We start from the raw sequence: 8693 nt of genomic DNA, 5'->3' as shown, positions 1-8693 counted from the left end.
GACTGTGGATCAGAAAATCTTCCCAGGAGCTCATCAAAATGCAAGTTCCACACCGCCCCCCCCCCCTCCCCCGGCCCCAATTCAGATTCAGTCCTACTGGTATGAAATGGGAAATTTGTATTTTGAATTAACACCCTCGGGTTCTCGGCTTTGTCCACACTTTTGAGAAACCATGGTGGCGTTTTAAATGCCCCTCCAGGGAAGGAGGGGAACCTGAGGATGATCTGGACCCCGATCCACCCACCCAAGCCCTGGGAACCTGGCGGACGGAAGAGCAGCTTGGATATTGGCAGGAAGGGATAACAGGCTGGGGTCACCGGGGGGTGCCTGGGGAGGAGGGTTCAGGGGGAGGTAGGTGTGGGGGAGTGTTGAAGTTTCAGGTTGCTGTGGCCGGTGGCCTGGTCTAGAAGCACCTGCAGGGGGGTTTCCAGAGACTGTCAGTGGGGTCAGAATTCTATTCCTACTGCCCCTACCTTGGGCAGGTGGAAAAGGAGCTGGAGAAGGAGGCAGGACATCTGCTCCTACAGACCTGTCTGCGGGCCACAATCGCCTGTGAGTGACTGGCACGGGGCCAAGTGCTTCACATGTCTATAACCTCTGCCATTACCCTATGAATTACCACTTTGCAGATGGGGAACTGAGGCTCAAAGGTATTAAGTAACTTTTCGAGGCCACACGGCTAGTAAATAATGGAGCCGGGGCTTGAACTCAGGCTGCTGGGCTTCACTGAACCCCCATGCTATGCTGTGTTGTGTATATGTTACACTCCTCCTTCTCATCTGGACTATATGTCTGAGGGAGGAAGCTAAACGGTACAAAGGGAGGAGTGGGGTGCAAGGGTTTAAAGAAAGTCATGCAAATCGGTGAAGATGAAAGTGTCCCAAACCCACTTTCCCCCCATCTGTGTTCTCCCTCAACATACCCTTTCCTTGCCTTTCTGTTTTCGCGTCTCTTTCTCATCCCCCTCCCTGAGAAGATGGCCTGGTGATCACCTGTTCACTGGTCGCCAAGGGAGACCATCAAGGTTGGACCTTCCACTTATCTCATTGCTGTGACTGGCAGGCAAAGCCCCTGGCTCCCACCTAGCCGATGATGGGCAGGTTTCTATGGCTCAGGATTCCTGGGTGGGGGCTGGCCAGTGGAATGACTGCTCAGTAGAGATCTGACTGCGGCTGAGGCCTGGAGGGGCAGGCAACTAGGGTAGTGTGTCTGAGGACGGCGTCCCAAGCCAGATGGTGAGTCATCTTGGGGACACATGCCAGGCCCTACCCAGACTGGACAGATTCATAATAATAATAATTAACATGCACGGGCCCTGTACTTGATACTTTATATACATTCACTGATTTAATCATCACGACAATCCCGAGATAGGTATTATTATTACCGCACTTTACGGATGAGGAAGCCGAGACACCCAAAGGTCAAATGCCATGCCCAAGGTGCCATGACCAGGAAGATGTGGAGCAGTGAGGGATTCTCCCAAGCAGCTGAGCCCGCGTGCATTACCACGCGCCATCCTGCCTCAGCCTGACAGTTCCCGCCAAGGGGGAAAGCCCACAGCCAGAGTCACGGCCCCCAGGCCTGGGTGCTCACAGGCTGCAGAGGTGGCGGAGGAACAGGCAGATGATGGAGGCTGAAGAGCAGGGCCCCTTGACTCAGTCTACCCTCTTGCCCCATTCTCTTCAGGCGGGTGGCAGGGGACCGCAGAGGCTCCCAAGTAATAGTTGAGGAGGGTGAGTGGGCAAGGAGGGCTTTTCAGCCCCTGGCTTTGATTCTGGGCCCTATTCCTCCCACACAGGCCCGTTTGCTTGTAGAGCCTAAAGCTTCCTGAATGTTCACAGGTCCTTCTCACTAGGCAGGTCTAAAACTCCCTTTCCACCCACCGGCCCCTCCTCCTGCCTTGCCCCTCTCAGCTTCCTACTCCAGGAGCCTCACCGCCGCCTAAGCAAGGAACCTTGTTCCCTCCTTCTCCCACATCCAATCAGCCACCAAGCCTGGTGGGTTCAACTAATGAATAATCTGTTGCATCCATCCATTATACCCCGCCTACTCTCCCCCCACAACACACACCTGCTCTAGCCCTGTGATGGTCTCTTCCAGCAGTCCTATGTGCAGGGCACTGTTTGCCATTTTATAGACATCACCTTTTAATCCTCAGAGCAATCCCTATTTGCAAATGAGGATACTGAGGTCAGAGAGGTAGAGCAGCTAGCCCAAGCTCACACATTGAATTGGGCGGAGCCCGACTCAGGCAGTCCGGCTGCAGAACCCACACTCTTCCCCACTATTATGTACTGCCTCCCGGACTACTACGCTCAACATCCTCCCTATGGAATGCCACAAGAATGTGTAATTCACTCCACAACATTCACTGCAAGTGCCAGGAACTCTGCTGTACACTGACGATCTAAAACTGAGCAGATACTGGGCTTCAGGACCACAGAGTCTAGTGGAATTTTCGTTTATCACCCTAACACACTAATCTGGTTGGGCCTCTCTACCCAGCACAGGGTCTGGCATAAAGTAGGTGCTTACTGATTATGGGTGGAAATGAAATGAATGGGAACTGTGGGAAGTCATCTGGTGCCGGCCCAGGGCCTACACCCAGGGCAGGGTGGAAGGGATGGGGGGTGGTTTTTCAGTTCCTTTTCGGGGCATTTTTTTGCCATCTCTCTCCTCCTTGCTGCTTCTTTGTCTCCTACTCTTTTCTCCTGGGCTGCAGACTTTGCTCACAGACTCAGCTATGTCACTTGAGGTTGATTGGTGGAAAGGAGAGTGGGAGGTTGGAGGAAGTGTTAACTAACAGGGCTCCAGTGAGCCAGGCCTCCTGCAGAAAGGGCCAGCGTGGGGACCAGAGCATGTAAGGGCTCTGTCTGGTACCTTGGCCACTGCAGCCGCCCTCGGCTTCCCTGGGACTCCACCTTGGCCATGGTTGATCCACATGGAGAGGGACTGAGAAGAGAAGATAGGTACCATCATGTGGGCTCTACCTTTGGGCTCTGGAAGGTTCAAGGTCCAGTGATGCTTGCCCAGGCTCCTTCCCCCAGGGGTGATTCCACTTCAATTCCCCCACCTCCCCCCCTGCCCATTCCTGGGGTGGGGGCAGAGGCAGGGAGCTGGAACCCTGGTGGGCACTGAGCCAAACCTCCTTAGGACTAGCAGGTCACAGCCAGTCACTTGTGACAGAGGTGGGGCAGGGAGGCAGAGGAGAGATGCGCTCCTGTCTTCTCCAGGAGGGAGAGGTGAGCAAGTTAGAAGGAAGTTCATGAGGGCTAGGCAGGGCTGGGACTAGTGGGGAGATGACTGAGGCAAGAGCAGGGACCGCCCCGCCCCCCCCCCCCTTTCATGGAGGCACATTCTTCTGACTGGTGCTCACACTATCCACGCATGAGAGGGGCGAGGAAGCAATCAGTGAGCTGGCCAGCGGTGGTGACTGGGCCGCAGGGGAAGCAGAGGCGGGGAGAGCAGCAGAGACTGCAGGGGCAGGTCTGGGGCTGTGCTAAAAGGAGGGGAACAGGCCTGCCTACCAGGGAAATTGGGTGTTATATGAACGTGCATAAATCCGTAGCTGAAACCTCCCTCCAGCTGCTACTTTTCAAGGTATGTGTGTTCCAAATACCCAGGAGACACCGCATCTGACCTTGAGGAATCAATGTTCTAAAATGGTGGCTCCAGTCTGGTTTTGGCCACTTTTCCTCAGGCTCGGAGTGTCCTTTTCCCTCACTCGTGCACCATGTCCCAGCTTCTGGTCTGCACTAGCCTCCCCCGAGCTACACCACTCCCCAGCCACCACCCACACTACCCCCTCCCCCTTCCGTCTTTCCAACATTCCCAGCCTTTCCAAACCCGGCCTCAAACCCTCCCATCGTCCAGCCTATCCTGGCAGCCTTTGTTCAGGTGTGTTTCTGAGACCAGGCAGTCAGCTACAGGGGCCTGAGAGAGCCCCAGCCCCAGCTCAGCTCACAGATGCCCGGTTCTGTCTGGATCCAGAGCACTGGCTGAAGAGGGGGCAAGAACATGGGTAATGAGGCCAGCAAGCCAGGGAGAGAGGCCCCTTCCTAGCATCAGAGCAGCCCGGAATCCTGCCCCGAACCCCACTCAGGAAGTGCTGGGGCCACGGAGGAAGCTGAACATTCAAAGACTTCCAGGCACCAGAGCTACTGCCCATTTCCTCCCTCCAGGGAGGACACTCTGAAAGCCCAGGGAAGGCTGCAAAGATGGGGTCCAGAGCGGGAAGCGGAGAGAGATGGGGTCCAGAGCAGGAAGTGGAGGGGAGGGAAGTCTGCAGCTATGAATGGGAGAGCCGCAGGCCACTTCCTCTCCTCCGCTGTCAGTCTTTCCCTCCCTACAGAGAGGCCTTCCCGCTGCTCAGAGGTCCCAGCCCAGGTCTCTGGCAGTCCCTTCCTGCTCTTGGCTGCCCCTCCCAGCGAGGCCTCGAAAGGCCTGAATCCCAGTTTAATCTTCCCTGAGGCTTCAGTTCTCCCTGGGCCTCAGGCTCCTCGGACCTTAGCCAGGGTGCTCGCAGGGGCCCTGGGAGCTGGGCAAAGCAGCCCTGAGCTCAGCCTGGTTCCTCTCCCCTGGTAGAGCCCCAGCTTGTGCCAGGATTCCCCCTATTTCCCTGCCAAACGCCTGGCGCTCACCAGAACTGAATTGAAATCAGCCTAATTATTATCAGCGATCCCTCCTCTAGGAGAATGTAAGCTCCCAGAGCGCAGGGACTGGCTCTGCTTTGCCTGAGGCTGCAGGACCTCAGAGTCAGGGGCCTGCACGCAGAGGCCCTCCAGAGAAGTTTGCTGAGTTAAATAGGTGAACTAATTTTCCCTCTCCTGCCCTGGGTCCTTTCACCTCCCTCATACCCCTCCCCCGCATCTGTCCTTCCTGGTACCTTTCTATCCTCTTCCTCCTCCTGGAAGTGCCTCAGATGTGGCCTCTAGGGTGCTATTTTGGGGTCCCATGCTCTGGACTGAGCATAGGTGACAGACAGCCTTATTTCTAGTCCCTTACCTTCACCCAGTGCCTTGCAGCTGGACTAGAGGAGGATCTGTATGTATTGATTAAGCCTCCACAGTTAACTTTCCCATTCAAACATCAAATCCCCAAATTCAAATGTAAAGGAAAAATATATACTCACCCCTGTGCCAGGCTTTGTCCTTTAGGGAGAGTTAATGCCCTCCCCTCCTTCTCTCAGCCTTAGTATTCTCTCCCTCCCCCCCCCCCACCCCCCCCCCCCCCCAACCCCCCGCTGTACCAGGTACAAGGCCATGTAGAGGTTAATTGCAGGCTTTGCCGCTCTCCTTCTCTCTCTTCTCCCCCTCCACTCAACCAACAACAACCTCAAAGTGGAAGGAAAAAGAGAGTTGGAGTAGGTACCTTGATTGGGGCGTTCAGGTCAGGAGATGGAAGTCGCCAGAGAATGTTAGGAGAGGTGAGCAGGCCTGGGCCCCTCCATGCTGCACCCCCAAATGCTACTGCAGCTGCGCGAGCACAAATGCTGCTTCCCCGCCCCTCACCTTGATGCCTCTCACCCTGCCTCGGATGCTCAGATGCTCATTAAGCTCTTGAGCTCTGAGACCTGTTGCTTCCACTCAGCATCCTCTCAGCAACCTGCCCACTGTGTGGACTTCCTGGCTGTCGGTGAGCAGGCAGAGGAAGTGGGTCTCAGCGAGAAGCCAGATGCCGAGCAGTTTCTCTAGCCCTGAGGAGGGAAGATATCCCCTTTGAGAGTCAGAAGACAGCCACAGCCCTGGGGAGCAGCAGTGGGGAGCCAAGGTGAGCCCCTGGATCGGAGCCCTCAACTCAGGATGCCTTCCTGCAGCCTGGGCAGCGGGGATGTTCCTGATGGGGCCAGCGCCGCCCTGCAGTGAGCCACCTGCTCCTCCTCTCTAAGACCGTCTTTTCTGCTCTGTGGTCTGTAAGCCTGACCTGAGGAGGAAGATGAAGCTGCAGAAGGGGGCCAAGGTGGGGTGGAGACAGGGGACCCAGCTCTGTGTCAGGCACAACCTTGGGCTGCCTTAATCAGAGTTCGCAGCCTTGAACTCCACAAGAGCGGGGGATGGGCAAGGGACCCATATAAGATCGTTGGGGAGGATCCTGTGGAACTCACCACCTAAATTCATGCACAGGAGATGTTAGCCCAACTTTGCAAAGCTGGGTGTCAAGTCACAAGGTTGGGGAAGGCTGCCCCCTAGAGCCAGGATCAAAGAATTCTTTATGGACAGCCAGCCCTTTGCTTCATTCGTTGCACAAATATTTATTGAATTCTCCCTATTCACCTGGCATTAGACTAGATGCTGGGAACGCAGAAGTGATCAAGGCAGGAAATAGGGTGACTAACCATCACGGTTTGCCCTAGACCGAGTGATAAAACCAGGACAGCTCTGAACAAACCAAGAGAAGTTGGTCCCCAACCGATAAAGCCCCTGCCCTCCTAAAGTTATATTCCAATGGAGTGGCAGGGGCGTGGATGGAAAGGATAAGCAAATACATAAGGTAATTTCACATGGTATAAGTGCTATGGGAAATAAATCAGGCGAGGGATTGTACTTCACATAAGAACAGGATTGCCTCTCTAAGGAGGTAATATTTGAGCTGAGACTAGAGTGATAAGGGATTGATCTTATGAGCTCTCAGAAAAGAGCTTTCCAGGCACAAAGTACGAAGACCCCGAGGCAGGAACAAACTTGGCACATTCGAGCACAGAAAGAAGGCCAGTGTGCCAGAAGTGAAACCGGCAGGGGGGCAGGGCTGAGACTAGTTGGAGTTGGAGAGGCCCTATCACTGCACCCTAAGCTGGGGGAAGCTATTGGAGGGATTGCGGCAGGGCGGTACCATGTTCTGGTTGTAGTTGCTTTTTTTTAAAAAAAATTTTTAATTGATTTCAGAGAGGAAGGGAGAGGGAGAGATAGTAACATCAATGATGAGAGAGAATCATTGATTGGCTGCCTCCTGCATGTCCCCCACTGGGGGTTGAGCCTGCAATCCAGGCATGTGCCCTGATTGGGAATCGAGCCATGACCTCCTGGTTCATAGGTCGATGCTCAACTACTGAGCCACACTGCCTGGGCAGGTTGTTATTTTTAAAGATCACGCCAGATGCTGGGTGGAGAATGGATTGGAGGGGAAAGAACGAGCAGTTAGGAGGCTGTTGCAGGGGGCAGTGGAGGTGATGATATGACGGGACTAGGGTGGTGGCAAGGGGATGGAAAGAGGATAGGGCAGACCCAGCTCATGAATTGGATGTAGGGGGTGAAGGAAAAGGAGGACTCAGTAATGACGTCTAGGATTGGGGCTGGAGCCACGAAAAACAAGGACATGCTCCAGATGACATCCTGCTGGGTGGGGATTAAGGAACAGAGAGAAGGAAGTCCTGACAAATTTTATCAACTGGGATATAGCTTAGTGAGGGTAGCCTTGGCGTAGCGTTGTGGGAGAAGATATGTCTGGAATGTGCCTGCTTTGGGGGAGTGAGGAAGAAATGCCTTCGGAGGCAAGGTTCCTACAGGTGGGAATCAGGAATCTGCCTTAATATTGGTGGGACCCAATTCAAAGTGACTTCAGAGGGATTGATAGTTCAGACAGGTTAGCCATATAGGCTATGTCTACATGGCCTGAAATGGAATGAAGATGATGTGTTGTGATAATAAGGTTAACTGTAACAAACAACCCTGAAATCTCAGGGGCTTAGCCCAACAACGGTGCACTTCTCACTCAGGTTACAGTCCGATGAGGGGCTGGGGGATGGAGGGAGTGGCTCTGCTCCATTCGTTCATTCAAGAGTCCTAAGCTGTCTTCAACCTGTGGCCCCTGAAATCATCACAGAAGAGGAAGAGGGAATGGCAGATACATGGGAAATTTTTATGGGTCCAACCTGGTAATGGCACACATTGCTTCTGTGCTGATTCCATTGCTCAGAACTCCCTCCCATGGCATCCATTTAACTGCAAAGAATCTGGGAAGTGTTCAAAGTTCAAAGTTAGTATGTCACGTGCCAGAAAAAGCTGCTAATAGTGGGCATTTGCAGTTTCTGGGGGGTGGGCAGTGGTTTCTGTCTTGGATTGGGCTGGGAGTGTGTTTTCTGAAAGTACTTCAGAAAGGAAGCTGATGTGGGAAGAATCATATGTACACCTTTCTGCTTGTAGCTCCATAATCCTTCCATTTTTTCCATTCTCATGGGCTTTCTCAAGTAAGATCTCAACGCACACCTTACCAATGAAATAGCCTTATGAATGCTTTCTCTTTTACAGTTTTCTTTCCCATTCAATCTAACCTGGATACCACAGTCTAACTAATATTCCCAAGACATGGCTTATGTCATGCTATTCCTGTTCAACAACAATAGTAAACAATTTCAACAACAGCAATAAAAATGTGTTGAGTTATACTGTGTTGAGTGCTTTAACTGAAGAACCTCAATAAACCTTAACCATTACAGCCAGCCTATGCGGCATCATCATTCTCATTAGATAGATGGAGCAATAGGGGCTCTGAAAAGACCACATGCTATATGATAGTCACATGTGGTTAAATTAAAATTAAAAACCATTGAAAATTCAGCAAGTCACAGCCTATCTAATTAAGAGGGGATATGCTAATTGACCATCACACCCTCACAAAAGATGGTGGTGCCCACAGCTAATAAAGAGAGAATATGCTAATTGACTGTCACACCCTCAAAAGATGGCAGCGCCCAC

This window comes from Eptesicus fuscus, chromosome 7 (genome assembly GCF_027574615.1).
Source record: "Eptesicus fuscus isolate TK198812 chromosome 7, DD_ASM_mEF_20220401, whole genome shotgun sequence".
Lineage (NCBI taxonomy): Eukaryota > Metazoa > Chordata > Mammalia > Chiroptera > Vespertilionidae > Eptesicus > Eptesicus fuscus.
This window is presented reverse-complemented; position numbering follows the sequence as displayed.